This window comes from Typopeltis vanoorti, chromosome 7 (assembly GCF_054136105.1).
Source record: "Typopeltis vanoorti isolate ZY-2024b chromosome 7, IOZ_Tvanoo_1.0, whole genome shotgun sequence".
Taxonomy (NCBI): Eukaryota; Metazoa; Arthropoda; class Arachnida; order Uropygi; family Thelyphonidae; genus Typopeltis; species Typopeltis vanoorti.
In genome coordinates, this window is record NC_143555.1 from 5,785,005 (window position 1) to 5,799,863 (window position 14,859).

Sequence of the window (14,859 nt, forward strand, 5' to 3'; positions counted from 1 at the left end):
AAAATGAATTTATAATTTCAAATTTATTTTGATTTTTCAACATAATCTTCCTTAAGACTAATACATTTATTCCAGCAATGCTCCAGTGCCATTAGCCCGTCCCTGTCGTGGTTCCCAGTAAGATCTGCAAAATACTCCTCTATAGCTGTAATCACCTCTTGATTCGAAGAAAAATGCTGACCAGTGAGGAAGAGTTTTAGTTTTGGAAAGAGATAGAAATCAGAGGGAGCCAAATCTAGGGAATGGGGTGGATGTTCCAACAATTCATAGTGCTGATCCCTTAATTTCCACATTGCCTTTGTGGGCAGGTGCATTGTCCTAATGAAAGATGATTTTTTTTTCTTCTGCAAACCGGGTCTTTTCTCATGAATTTTTTTGTCTAGTCTGGTTAAAAAGATCAGAATAATATTCCCTGGTTATTGTTTTACCCTTTTCATGATAATAAACAAAATGCCTTTAGCATCCCAAAACACTGATGCCATGACCTTTCCTGCTGATGGAACCGACTTTGGCGCTGAACAACTGGCTTCTATCCACTGTTTTGACTGCTGTTTGGATTCTGGTGTGTGATGGTGAATCCAAGTCTCATCCATACTAATAAATTGATGCACAAAATCAGTTTTGTTCTTGTTAAAATGCTCCAATCACTTTTCAGAGATTTTCATGTGAGTGCATTTTTGATCTGCTATGAGCAAGTGCAGCACCCATCTTGCACAAAGCTTTTTCATTTGCAATTCTTCAAGCAAAATATATGCTACACATTCTTTTAAAATGCCTATAGTCTCAGCAATTTCATGCACTTTGACTCGCCGGTCATTCAATACCATATCGTGCACTTGATTAATGATTTAATGATTAGAAAAAAAAAATCTTGCCAATAGTGTTGCCATCTATAGTTGAGGCCGAGAACTTTTCAGACCACCCTCGTGTGTGTGTGTAACCGACCAGGGCTTCTGACCTAATGTCCAATCCTCACCTTCTCGTGGTGCACCCTGTTGGGTATCTACTTTGATACTGAACGAACGAGGATGGGCTGGCAATTTGGGATTTAGCCGACTAAATTGTATTCTTATTGGTTAAACCAAAATAAAAAATGATGGTACAACATGACAAAATTTCATGACGGCTGGGGCGTCGCCCGGTTAAACAAGGCCCCCGTTGTTTTCGCCAGGGAACCAGGGCGAACAGCGAAAAGTCAGCTACTGGAACAAATCTGAAAACAAACCCCAACTCAACATCACCCGAGTTAAAGATCGGTACTATCAACGTAAGAAGCCTGAATGGCAAAGAAATGGAGCTAGCTGAGGAATTAGATAAGTACCAGATCGACATAATAGGGGTGACTGAAACAAAAAAGACCAAAACTGGTGAGATCTTTCTGAGCAATAAATACAAAATGTTATATTCAGGCAATAACAATCAAGGAAAAGAAGGAGTAGCCATAGTATTCAACACAAAATACGAGGCTAATCTTCTTGAATGGCAGTCAGTCTCAAGTAGAGTAATGTGGGCAAATATGAGAATGGGGAACTGGACAATGAGACTTATTTGTGCCTATGGTCCCACAGAAGGTTCTACTAAGGTAGAAGTGGAGGAATTTTTTGAGGCTTTAGAAAAAGCAACTGACACAATGAAAAAGGAAAAGTTGGTCCTTGTTGGGGATCTAAATAGTAGAGTAGGAAATGATTGTGAGACATACAAAAATATTTTGGGAAAATTTGGAGAAAAGAGCAAAGCTAATAATAATGGCAAATATCTGTTGGATTTCTGCTCAGGACATGGACTGGTTATTACTAACACCATGTTCCAACATAAAAATGTGCACAAATTCACATGGAGAGAAGAGGCTAGCAATAAGAAAAGTCTCATTGACTATGTTATTGTTGATAGTGATGTTTTCTCCCTGGTGCAGGACACCAGAGTGTACAGAGGATTTGAAATTGGAAGTGATCACTATTTAGTCTTGAGCAGGATAAAATTGAATTTCATATTGAAAAGAATAACATGTAAGAAAGTTTTAAAGCGAATAAAAGTTGAGCAGCTCTCAGATGTAAACTGTAGACTAAAATACAGAAATATTATTGAAAAGAAAATGAAAGAATTTGAGAACAGGAATCAAACCTTGGAGATTCAGTGGCAAACTCTGAAGGAAACATTGATTGATTCTGCCAGAGAGGCATGTGGTGAGGTTGTGTGCAAAGATAAAAAAAAAAAAATCAGAACTCCCTGGTGGACACAGGAAGTTAAAGAGGCAGTGAAGGAAAAGAAGAAAGCATATCAAAAGTTCCTGGCAAATAAGTCAGCTTTTACTCTTACAGAATACAGAGACAAATGTAAGAAAGCTAAACAGTGTGTAAAACTAGCTAAACAAAAGTCATGGGAGGACTTTGGCAAGAATATAGAAAATAAATATCAAGAAGGTGGCAAAATATTCTGGAGGTTGTTGAAGAAGCTTAGGAATGGAGGAAAGAGTGCTGTAAAAGGAATTAGAGATGATAAAGGTGAAATGAAAACAGGAGAAAAAGATATCCTTGAAGTATGGAGTAATTACTTTGAAAAACTGCTAAATGAAACAAGCAGTGATGACAGCACAGTGATAAAAAAACACTGACCAGGCATGCAGTCAGGAATACATATCTATACTTGAAGTAGAAAAAGCCATCAAAGGCTTGAAATGTGGAAAGGCAGCAGGAGTAGATGATATTCGACCAGAAATGCTGAAGTATGGTGGTATAAGAGTCTTACAGTGGTTGCACTGCATAGTTCAGAAAGCCTGGACAGAGGGACGAATTCCCGATGATTGGAGTAGAGCTCTCATAGTACCCATATATAAAAAGGGAAATAAAACTGAATGTGAAAATTACAGAGGTATTTCCCTACTGAGTGTTCCTGGCAAGATCTATGCAAGTATACTTGAGAAACGGTTGAGAAAAATTGTGGAAGAAAAGCTTGGTGAAGAACAAGCTGGATTCAGACCAAATAGAGGCTGTCAGGATCAGATCTTCACTTTACGACAAATAGTCGAGAAAGCATGGGAATATAACAAAGATCTGTATTTAAGTTTTGTCGATTTGGAAAAGGCATATGACAAGGTGCCAAGAGAGAATCTATTCAATACGCTGCAGTTATATGGTGTCAATGGGGCATTATATCAAGCAATACTTAGTCTTTATTTGAGTTGTGAGTCAGCAGTTAGAATTGAAGGAAGTACAGGAAGATGGTTTAATGTTAAATCTGGTGTGAGACAAGGATGTACATTATCCCCTCTGTTATTCATTATCTATATGGATCACATTATGAAGGAATGTGGTATTAAACCTGATATCAAAATTGGAGATGTTAATGTCAGCTCTTTGCTTTATGCGGATGATGTTATACTTCTAAATAAATCCGCTACAAGTCTGCAAGATTCTCTGACTAAATTGAATAGCTGTTGTAATAGATATGGTATGAAGGTCAGCAATAAAAAGACAAAGACAATGAAAATAGGCAGAATCATTGAAAATGTCAACTGTGTTGTGAATGGAGAACCTGTGGAACAAGTAAAACATTTCAGCTACTTAGGCACAATTTTTACTGAAGATGGTAAACTAAATATAGAAATAGACAACAGAATCAGCAAAGCTGGTATCGTGGGAAGTCAATTGAATAAATTCATATGGAATAAGAAAGAAATTAGTCAGAACACTAAATTAGCTGTATACAAGACTGTGTTCAAACCAATTTTAACTTATGGATCTGAGAGCTGGGTCAGAAGTAAAACACTTGACCAAAGACTAGAGACCGCAGATATGAGAGTCCTGAGAAAGATTAGAGGCGTGAACAGATGGCATCAATGGCAATATCATATTAAAAATGAGGATATTAGGAAAGAACTTGACATTGTCAGCATCCAGGAATGCGTTAGCAGAGCTAATCTCAGATGGTATGGTCACTTAAATAGAATGGGAGAGGAAAGATTAGCAAAACAAGTGTTCTCTGCCAGGTTGGCAGGAAAACGACCCAGAGGAAGACCAAGATATAGGTGGATTGATACGGTACAAAGTGCCTTAGACGATAGAAATATAAGATCTGATAATGTTGGCGTCTTGACAAGTAACAGACTGATTTGGAGGAAAATTGTAGATAGGAAGTTAGTAATGATGTAATTTTTTCATGTAGTACTGTCATATCCTGTACACCCCTTGAGGGTACATGGCAGGAATTTGATGATGATGATGATGATGATGATATATTAATTTTTCATTTCAACGATTTCTTGATTGCTTCTTGAGAAATCATGGAAACAACTTGGACATTTTCTGTTTTGCTTGAACACAGCTTGCCTAAATATTAAATGGGAACACCCAGCAGGAAATTTTTCTCCCAGATCTTTTGAATTATGCAGTGTGGCCATTGTTAAACTTTTATACCTCCATACTTAAACATTTCTAGTTGTTTATATTGATACACTTATGATTGAATGTTTTCTAACAGTGTGGTGTCCGTGCTGGTCTCATTTTAATCTTTCAGAGTAATTACTCCAGGCATCCAAATTATTTTCACATTTATCATCTGACTGATTTTATCATAATGAGCCCTCCATTTTCTATGCTTTTTTTTTTTTTTTTCAATAGTTTTCAGAACAGTTTTTCACCTTCAAGGTATCAACATTTGCATCAAATGTTGCTGCAGACATGCAAAAAAATTACCAAGATGCAATTGCTTTAACATACATCAAGAATATCAAGATAAAATATCTGGTGTATTAAAACAGCATGCCCTCCTACATGCTTGAGTTACCTGAGGCTCATTAACTTCTCAAGAAGCCAGATATTTATAAAATAATCTGGATGTATTACATCAGACAATCTGGATGTTGAGAATACTTTTGTATGAAAGTTCATATTAACGATGTTGAGCAAAAACACAAATTAGGCTTGCCTTATACTACAAAGGAAAAAATGTCAGGTAATTTTTGGAACTAACAAGAATGCCATATATTATTTCATAGTGGTATTCACAAGTTTAAAAGTGCTTCTGAAATGAGACAGTGTCTAACATTTCAATAAAAATCAAAGTCATATCCTAATCCATCTGTGGTCAGCCTACTTAACATCTAGACTTCATAGAACTAGGTTATGGTAGATGTTATCTAGTACAGATCAACATCAAAACGTGTGTGACATACTAATGTGAGATGCACGATAAGTTTAACATCCATTCCATATCAGCTTATATATTAAAAATTATTTTGCTGTTATGTTTTTAAATTGAAATGTAACTATCTCCTGTTGAAGTTATACCAGATTATTGTGATAAATACACATCTTTGTTATGTTCAGTGTTTTCTTGACTGTTTGTCAGGAAATCAATATAACAGCTTGACAATCCCTATTTAGCCTGTACTCTGTGTTAAGTTTATTTTCCATACTTTTTTCTTAGCTCTTTTCAAGTATCTTTGCATAAATATTACATGGAACACTTAGAGAGAAATTCCTCTAATTCTCACATTTGATTTTGTTTCCCTTTTTATAGATGGATGGTCTCTCAGAGCTCTACACCCATCACCTGGAATTCCACCTACTGACGAGGTCCTCTTATACATTGCAACTACTAGAGAACTTTTATGCTTTCATATTTGAACTTTCTGGGAAATGTCATCTATTCCAGATGTTTTTTTCATATACTTCAGGTTTCTGCTGGCTTTTTTATTTTAAGTATTAATATGCATTCCCAATTGCATTCATCTTGAATATTTACAATTGTTATGTCAATGCTTCAGTCATTCAGAGTATCTTGATCTTCACTTTTTATGTCATCATGATCACTTCTGATTCCTTACGCAGTATGTCTTACCTCCATTTTTTATTTTGTTGCCTCTCAGAACATTTCTGTATTCTTACTGAATCTTTCTATGCCATTTACTACTTTATTGCTTAGCTTATTTTTCTTACATTTTTCTGTGTTTTTCTGCTTGCTTACTTGCTTACATGGAACTTTCATTATTTCTTCTCTTTCCAAAATGCATCTTTATCCTCTTGAGTCTACCATGAAGTTTGTACTTTTCTATCTTTGCAAACAATTTCACCACATGCCTCCTTGCTCATCAGAGTTTGCCACTGAAACATCCTTTTGTTATACTATAGATAAGCCTACTTAATTTTTTTTGCCAGTCTTCCTAATAAGTGCAATGTATGATTTTATTATAGGAATTGAGCATGAATTTATAAATGGAAAAAAGGAAACAACAGTTTTCATCTTCTAACTGTAACTATTTTATATGCAGTGATGTTTTTCTATATTAATGCTGTTACGCTCGATGGCCACTTATGACAGATACAGAGCATACAGATTGAGATGTCAGAATGCAAAAGCGAGATATGACTGGAAAGCATTAAAAGATGTAAAGTGTTTTGAATAAAAGGAAAACAGTTGTTTTATTCTCCTAAGAGAGAAGGTAGAGCTCTGTTGAACTTAAACACTATTGGAAGTCATTGATAGGGTAGCTTATCTCCATCATTAATTGTCACCAGTAGCTGAAGTCACAGCTGTTGAAGAGTGTGGTGGACACTGTTCCCATTCCATGATCCTTAACATTTTGTTATTCTCCAAAATAACTTCTACAGTCATTTTTTCTTTATATGTGTGGGGTTTAGGAACCCACATTTCCGAGAGGGGGAAATCCTACTCTCCCGTGCCTCATATTGACTTAGAAACCAGGTGATAAATGGTCAAGAAAGTTTCTTGGTGACCAGAATTGTACATAAAACAGTCTCTTCTAGTATTATTGCAATATATTGTCGCATTGCAATAAATTGCAAATACCTCAGAGGATAATTGTAATGTTGAAATGAACATTGACATGTAAGGAGTTATTTTCTTCTTTACAAGGTCTTGATTCTACTGCACCTGGACTACTGTGCATGGATTTGGGCTCCTGGATCTGGAGGGGATAAAGAAGCTGTGGAAATGGTGCAAAGAAGAGTAACACAGATGATATCAGGATTACAGAATGTAGATTACATTGACAGATTGATAGTATGTGGACTGTAGGTGCTAAAGAGGATATGATAGTGGTTCATAAACTTACAAAAGGATGTTAGAAGCTATCATCTGATGAAATTTTTCATTGCATGCATGGTAGGAATAAAATGAAGGAGGCATTCATGAAAATTGAGTTTGTATAGAGTTAAGAAAAGGCTGACACTTAGATTTTTCTTTCAAACAGCAGTGAGGAACAATTTGCCTGTTGAAGTAATAAACGCATCTAGTGTGTCAACGAGTTTAAGAGAGGGTTGGTGGTAATGTACAACCCCCCCCCCCCCTTCAATGAGTCCTTTCATCCCTGGAGGTCTCTGTTAATAAATAATTCTTCTTATTGCTCTTCAACCAAAATCGAGCCTTGACTTCCTGGATTTGTTGTCTGTCCAAAACATTGTTTCTGTAGTTTGGACACTATGGTATGATGTTGCTTTCTTGATTAATGGTGTCTGTCCAACTTGTTCTAGGTTTCCTTTTGGTCTTTTACCAATAAGTTTTCTATTGATTCTCTTCATAAAAGAATACTGTCATTTTCCATATGAAAGGCATGTCCTGCTCACTGCAACTTTTTGAATTTGATTACACTGAATATTGTGGATTCTTCATAAAATTGATATGACCCATAGTTGTATCTGATTCTCCAGAGACCATTATCATTCACTGGTCCAAATATTTTTCTAAGGATTTTTCTTTCAAAAGCTGAAATCATATTCTCCACTCTTGCAGTAAATATCCAGGTTTTGCATCTGGATATTTACCAAAAGGTGAAGCAGGCCTTTAAAATTGATTGGTAAAGTACTTGTTCCTTACATCATACAAAAACCTGTTATTAACTGAAATTTAAAGAAACCTGTGAAATTTTGATTAACCGACCTAATCTTAATAATAATGTTGGCTTAAAAATTCCAAGAATTTGTATGACACACATTCACCCCACTTAGTTCAAGATTTCCAGCAAACCCTAACTCTAAGCAGTTTTTCAGCTTTTATTGGCCACCATCCATAGTGGTTTGTTCTAATTTATATGTATAATTACATTAGTAAATTTTTTTTTGTGTGAACATGTTGCTCTCTAATGTAATTTAATTTTGTAACCTAATAGATCAGGGTTTCTCGAACTTTTCCTATTTATATATTTATTTCGTATTCAAACACAAGTAGTACAGTAGTAAGTGGTACAACATGATTTACAACAAATTAGGATATATTACAATGGATTAGCTTAGATTTGGTAGGTGAATTATACAGGGAATAATAATTAAATATGAAAAAAAGGAAACTATACATAACTTATATACAATAAACATGGTCAGATGTTCCTCCTGTATCTTGCACAATCAACTGCTCTTTCTGTGCAGGATATAAGGTCCTCTTTTGCACAAGGCTATGGAAGAAAGAGACAAGAAAGGTGTTCCATGGATTAGGTTGTCCCACACTCACAATTGTCTGGGCCAGTGAGAAAGCCCCATTTGATGAGGTTTTGTTTGCAGCGTCCTGTTGTCTGGAGTCTGTTTACGCTTTTCCAAGTATTCCAGTCCAAGTCGGCACCACGTGGAAGATGTTTGGCTGTTGGAATGCCGGTATTATTTTCAGGATATAGTGCAAGCCATTGTTGAAATCTTGTCTCTGGGAGGTTTTTAGGTGGTTCAACAGTTGTCAGGAAGCTATGGCGGGATCTTAGTCTTTGGGGCACTGTGGTCTGGCCAAACAGTGGGTGGTATTCATCATTCATTTGTCTGCTTCTTTCATCAGCTGAGAATGCAGACCTTCGAATTGAAGGGGGGAGGTGCAATACCAGCCAAAGTATACAGGTCTTTTAGTGGTGTTTCAGGCATCCTGTAATTAAGCGGCAGTTTTCATTCAAAGCTGAATCAAGTTTTTCAGCATGGCAGGATCTGGACAATACTGAGCAGGCATATTCTTTTCTTATGACGGAACACTTCACAAATCCTCAAATTTTAACAGAACGCCTTGGTTAGAGTTGAGTATCATCAGTCTCGTATTCATTGTAAAGCTAAGCGCACACTATTGTATTACAAAAATGCGACAACACACTACAGGTGTGCAGGGCTGCAGCATATCACATTGATCTTGCTTGTAACCGCTCGTTTCCTAGAATAGATACCTCCATACTTTACTCGCATTCAGAGGTGTCTACAACTGCGGGCAGCTGAGTCAAGGCCACTGCACACTGGCCTTAACAGCACAATCCACACGCAAAGTGGAGCTCCTGATTTTCAAACATGTTTGACCTTGTCACAGCATTTAAAACCATTCCAGGCTTATGTTAATTTTGATAATTTTTCACGGAACACTTATTCACTTTCCGCAGAACACTGGTATTCCGTGGAACGTTTTGGGAAAATAGATAATAACTGTAGCTTTGATGTTATGAGGTTTTTTTTCTTCTTTTTTTTTTTTTTTTCATCAGAAGTCAGCCAGTAGTTTTAGCAGTTGACTAAATCAATGTAACTTCAGCATACCATGTAGATTGTAGTGCAGCTTGTTTCTTTGATATTTCTATACTCCAGATGATGATCTTATTTTGAAGGTTTAAATGTTGAGTGATTATTTTGGTTTATATCAAGCTGAAGTTTTACTCTAACACGGTAGTTGTTTCCATAATTTTTGAAGATGTATTCTGATCACCGTGTAAGCATGAACGAAAGGATTATTATATTATTAAGCTCTTGCATTGATGGTAGCTCTATAGAATCATCCTCTTCAATAGTAATTGGTATCTAATTTTTTGTTGTAGAGCTCACATTTTTATTCAATTCATGGAAGTATTCTATCCATCTGTTTTTTACTATTTTTTTGTTTAACACGTTTCCTTGACCATCTCTACATATATCTAGTCCTGGCTTTCATTTCTTAACTCTGCAGTGATTTTGTCTATTCCTGGGAATAGACAAAATCCTTTGTTCTTCCTGAGTGAATGTATTATATCATTAAGTTCTTGTGTTGAAGGTAGATCTATAGAATCATCCTCTTCAATAGTAGTTGATATATAATTTTTAGTTGTAGAGCTTACATTTTTATTCAGTTCATGGAAGTATTCTCTCCATCTTTACATATATCTAGTCCTGGATTATATCCTCTTTTAATTTGTTTAATTGTATTAGAAGCTTATCTTATCTAAAATTGCCATTGTTTTCATTTCTTGTTCTGTTGTGCATGTCATTTCATTAAAGACTGGTCTTTTCTTCCTTCAACAGATTTTATCTTCTGCTTGTTGCAGTTCTTTATATTTTCCTTCTTTAATCCTAGTTAGTCTTGAAATAAATTCTTTATATGTTTTATTTTTTTTATTACTGCTTGAGCACATTCTTCATCAAAGCAATCGCTTCTCTTTTGCTTATTTTCTTCTGCAGGATGCAGAATCCATTGTTGAATGTATATCTAACTTTTTTCTACTTTCTATTCTCTATCTGTTTTTAGCCTCTATTTTTTCCTTAATATTGTTCTTGAAGTTGGTTTTAACTTCAATTTTTTTTAAGCTTCTGCGAGTTAAACTTTACTGCTCTTTCATGTCTTTTTTGTTTCTTCACTGAGACTCTGCTCTTATTTAATTTAGATAACATATCTGAATAACAGCAAGCTTCTCTGTATGATCTTACAACCCTAATACTGGATGTTGAGCTTTTATCTGAAAGCACATGATCAATTTGATTAAATACTGTGCTATCTGGGGATATCCATGTCGTTAAAGCATGCAGAAGATATAACTATACTTTTAGTTATAGCAAAATCTGTTAGTTTCTCTCCATTATCATTAGTATGTTTATGTAGACTGTGTTTTCCAGTTGTTCCTTTATAAATATACTTCCTGTCCAATCTTGGCATTGAAATCCCCAGTAGTCATATGTCATTAGATGGTGCTGAATCATATAACCTCTCCATTTTGCAGAAAAAAATCATGTTTTTCAATATCTTCCTTTTCTTCTGTTGAGCATTTATAATCCATCAGAAAAATTTGTTCTGATTCTTATTGCACATAATTTTTCATTCACATGTTCTAAAACATTCCCTTTAATGTCTCTCTCTCTACTAAAATTGCTACTCCAAATTCACGTTTTACTAATTCTTTCTTACTAAAGAAAATTGTATAGCTTCCAAAATTTTGGATTTCTGTTCCGGTCCATCTTGTTTCTTGTACTTCCACTACTTTTAATTTGTATCAATGGATTTCTCATATAAGTGCTGTATCTTATATAATATTCTTGTATTCCATGTTCCAAAATCGTAATTCAGTAGTCGTTTCTTTAGTTGTACTCAACTGGATCATTTCGTTGGTCGTATACCTGTTGATCTGTCCAGTTTGAGGCTTTTTCTTTCAAGGTTCCTTAAACAGTTTTCTGAGAATGGGCTGTCAGCCCATTGACCATCCCTCAATCTCGAGGACCAGATTTCTGAATTTTAAACCATCAGATTTGACATCAAGACATGAATAGGAAAGAGCAGCGTACAACTGCTCAGATTAATGCAAGAATCTGAGTTTCCTGGCAATTTGTTTGCCAAGATGGTTGCTGATCTTCAATGGAAAATGGTACCATAAGAAGAAGAAATCCTCAGAAATAGGATACCCAGTAATACATCCAGACACTGGATCTACAAGCTCCATTGCTCCTTATGCAGTATATTTGGAGCGGTGATAGCAGGAAACATATTCCATGTGAGGGGTTCCCCTCTATCCACCACCCAGAGAGACGAGCTTCATAGGTTTTTACCCCCCCCCCCACATGCCCTGATAATACATACAGTACGAGAATTGTTACCACAAGTCTACATGGGTACTAGTGTGTGTGTGTGTGTGTTGAATATACCACATTTTTCTTTTCACAAGGATTATACAAACTTTTTTATTATACCATACATAAATGAAATCACTGATAGTAAATAAGAAAAATATAAAGAGATACTATAGAAGGAACAGGGTTATACAGAATGACTGTGAGCATTATTCCCCCAGGAATAATGCTCACAGTCATTATTCCTATGCTTATATATGCTCGCACCAGGGAGAAAACATCACTGTCAACAATATTATAGTCAATGAGACTTTTCTCATTTATTGTCTCTTCTCTCTATGTGAATTTGTGCACATTTTTATGTTGAAACATTGTGTTAATAATAACAGGTCCATGTCCTGAACAGAAATCCCACAGGTATTTGCCATTACTCTTTTCTCCAAATTTTCCCAAAATAGTTTTGTATGTCTGACAATCATTTTCTACTCTATTTAGATTCCCCAACAAGGACCAACTTTTCCTTTTTCATTGTATCAGTTGCTTTCTCTAAATCTTCAAAAAATTTCTCCACTTCTACCTTGTAGAGCCTTTTGTGGGACCATAGGCACAAATAAGTCTCATTGTCCAGTTCCCCATTCTCATATTTGCCAACATCTGTACTTGAAACTGCCTGCCATTCAAAAAGATTAGCCTCGTATTTAGTGTTGAATACTATGGCTACTCCTTCTTTTTCTTGATTGCATTGCCTGAATATAACATTTTGTATTTATTGATCAGAAAGATAAAGATCTCACCAGTTTTTGCCATTTTTTGTTTCAGTCACCCTGTTATGTCGATCTGGTACTTATCCAATTCTTCAGCTAGCTCCATTTCTTTGCCATTCAGGCTTCTCATGTTGATAGTAGCAATCTTGAACTCGTGGTGATGTTGAGTTGGGGTGGGTTTTAGGATTTGTTCCAGTAGCTGATTTTTCGTTGTTTGCCCTGGTTCCCTGGCGAAAACAACTGGGGTCTTGTGTAACCGGCGATGCCCCAGCTGGCATGAAATTCTGTCATGTTGTACAATCATTTTATATTGTGATTTAAGCAAATAAGAATACAATTTGGTCAGCTAAATCCCAAATTGCCAGCCCATCCTCGTCTGTTCAGTATCCAGGTAGATACCTAACAGGGTGCACCACGAGAAGGTGAGGATTAGGCATTAGGTCAGAAGCCCTGGTCGGTTCTCCATATTCCTTTGAAGGCTATGTGAAGGTCTCAGTTTTATAGCTTTGACCCTTAAGCACCCCAGATATAGAAATTTTCATTTTAAATATGAGTATTCTACAGATATCGCTCCTCCATGTGAGGCACCTGTTCATGCTGATGTTACTGTCCCTTTTTATTCTTATTCTTTTTCTATGCTTTTCTTCTCATATTCTTCACTGTACTTTTCCTGACTCTTCGTTACTATCCTGTCTTCCAGATCACAGTCATGCTTACCTTGTGATAAGGGGGGGGATCTTAAAAGTCTTGCACTATTTAGGCATCTGCTTCAGCAAGATAGGGAGTCCTCAATGGCCTAGCCCGGTTCATGTGGCTAGTGGACTTGCTTGATAGGGTCCAATACTTGATGTGGTGCCTGTATGCCACCTAGGGCAGCCCTGGTATTTTACTCCCAAGTGCAGTCACTGCTTGCCATGAAGAGTGAGGATTTCTGGTGCCGAACTAATCTAATCCTCCTGAGAATGAGAAATCTTTCAGAATAGATGATGGTTTTCATGTCACTTGCTAATGGATTCTTTGGGAATATGGCTTAAGTGTATGCAGGAATTTCCTCTGTATATACCTGAACTTCAGGTATGCAAAGGAATAGTTTGTATCTTGAGCTGTTTAATTGTTATAGAGTAAGTGGAAATAATTTTAAAATGTTCATTAGTACTGAAATTAATCAGTGTGTAAAAAGTAGTTGCACAGAGTTTGTACAATGGCTATAAGATGAAAGTAGTTGAAAACATTTCTCTTTGAAAAAATGTTATTTGCATGTTATGAAATTTGAAAAAAATCTGCTATAGCAGTTTGTGTGTTTGTGTGTATTTAATTAATTTATTTTTTCCCCATAGGTAAAAACAAAATTATGACATTGTATGGTGACCGGCTGTGGGACATTAATCACCAAATAATTATAATACTACAAAAGCTTATTATGAGAACATGACTGATTCTGAAGTAACTGAACTTTGTTAGGTAAATAATTTCTGCATTTTTTCTTCACTCTATAAATGTGATAAAATGTTAAGTATCAGTGAATAAATTGCCACAAATGCAACTGCTTTAGAAATAAAATGGAACACAATTCAAATTGAAGCAGTAATAATAGGGAGAAATAAAAAGAAGAGAAGGAGGATATGGAAACAAACATCAAAATTCACCTATGTCTCAGACACAAAGTTGTGATGAAACTTCAGCCATATTTTATTTTTAACTACACCCCAAAGCTGCTGATTTTTAAAAAAGAGCAATGAATAGTTTCATATCAGCATCCATAGTTCACGTATCTCCTCCTTACAAAGTTGTATTTGATTATTAAAGAGTCTAATCTAGTTTTTTATTTTTAAAATAAATATATATATTTATTTACAGAGTAATTGACTCAGTTTAATGACATGTTTAAAATTATTAACTGACTTAAACACCAAGAAAAAATATAAGAGATTTAATAAGGTTTCACTACTAGTTTCATCGGAAATGCTGACTTCGTCAGGTGAATACAGTACCATGGAGAAAACATCTTAAAAATATATTGTACTTTAGACAAACAGAGTTTAGAATAAGTAGTAGTTGTGTTAAAAATTGAGTCCGAGCTTTGGTTCTAGCGTGAAGCATTTTGCGTGTGAATGATATCATGAGTATGCCAAAACTGGATTACAGTGCTATGTGAATCGGGTAGGCTGTAACTGAGATGTCTGAGACAGAGACATGTCAGTTTAGATGGGTAGGGTTATATCAAGAGCTATTTCTTTGGATTCCAAGATACATTTTTCTAATTCATCTGAGCATTTATGGATGTTTGAAGTTAAGTTCCAGTCTATTTGATGTTGTCGTCC

The 14,859-nt window shown here is 35.7% G+C and overlaps 1 protein-coding gene across 4 annotated transcripts in view; it reads left to right on the forward strand.

Annotated features, from left to right (window-relative positions):
* Positions 1-14,859, forward strand: part of LOC150104464 (serine/threonine-protein kinase Tao-like) — a 713,758-nt gene that overhangs the window by 79,626 nt on the left and 619,273 nt on the right. For 3 of the 4 annotated variants that reach the window (XM_090395159.1, XM_090395157.1, XM_090395156.1), the window contains one exon: positions 13,876-13,999. The gene's annotated coding sequence lies outside the window, so the exon portion shown is untranslated. Of the gene's footprint in view, positions 1-5,517; positions 5,675-13,875; positions 14,000-14,859 lie in introns of all 4 variants that reach the window. The other variant, XM_090395158.1, reaches the window with a different exon arrangement.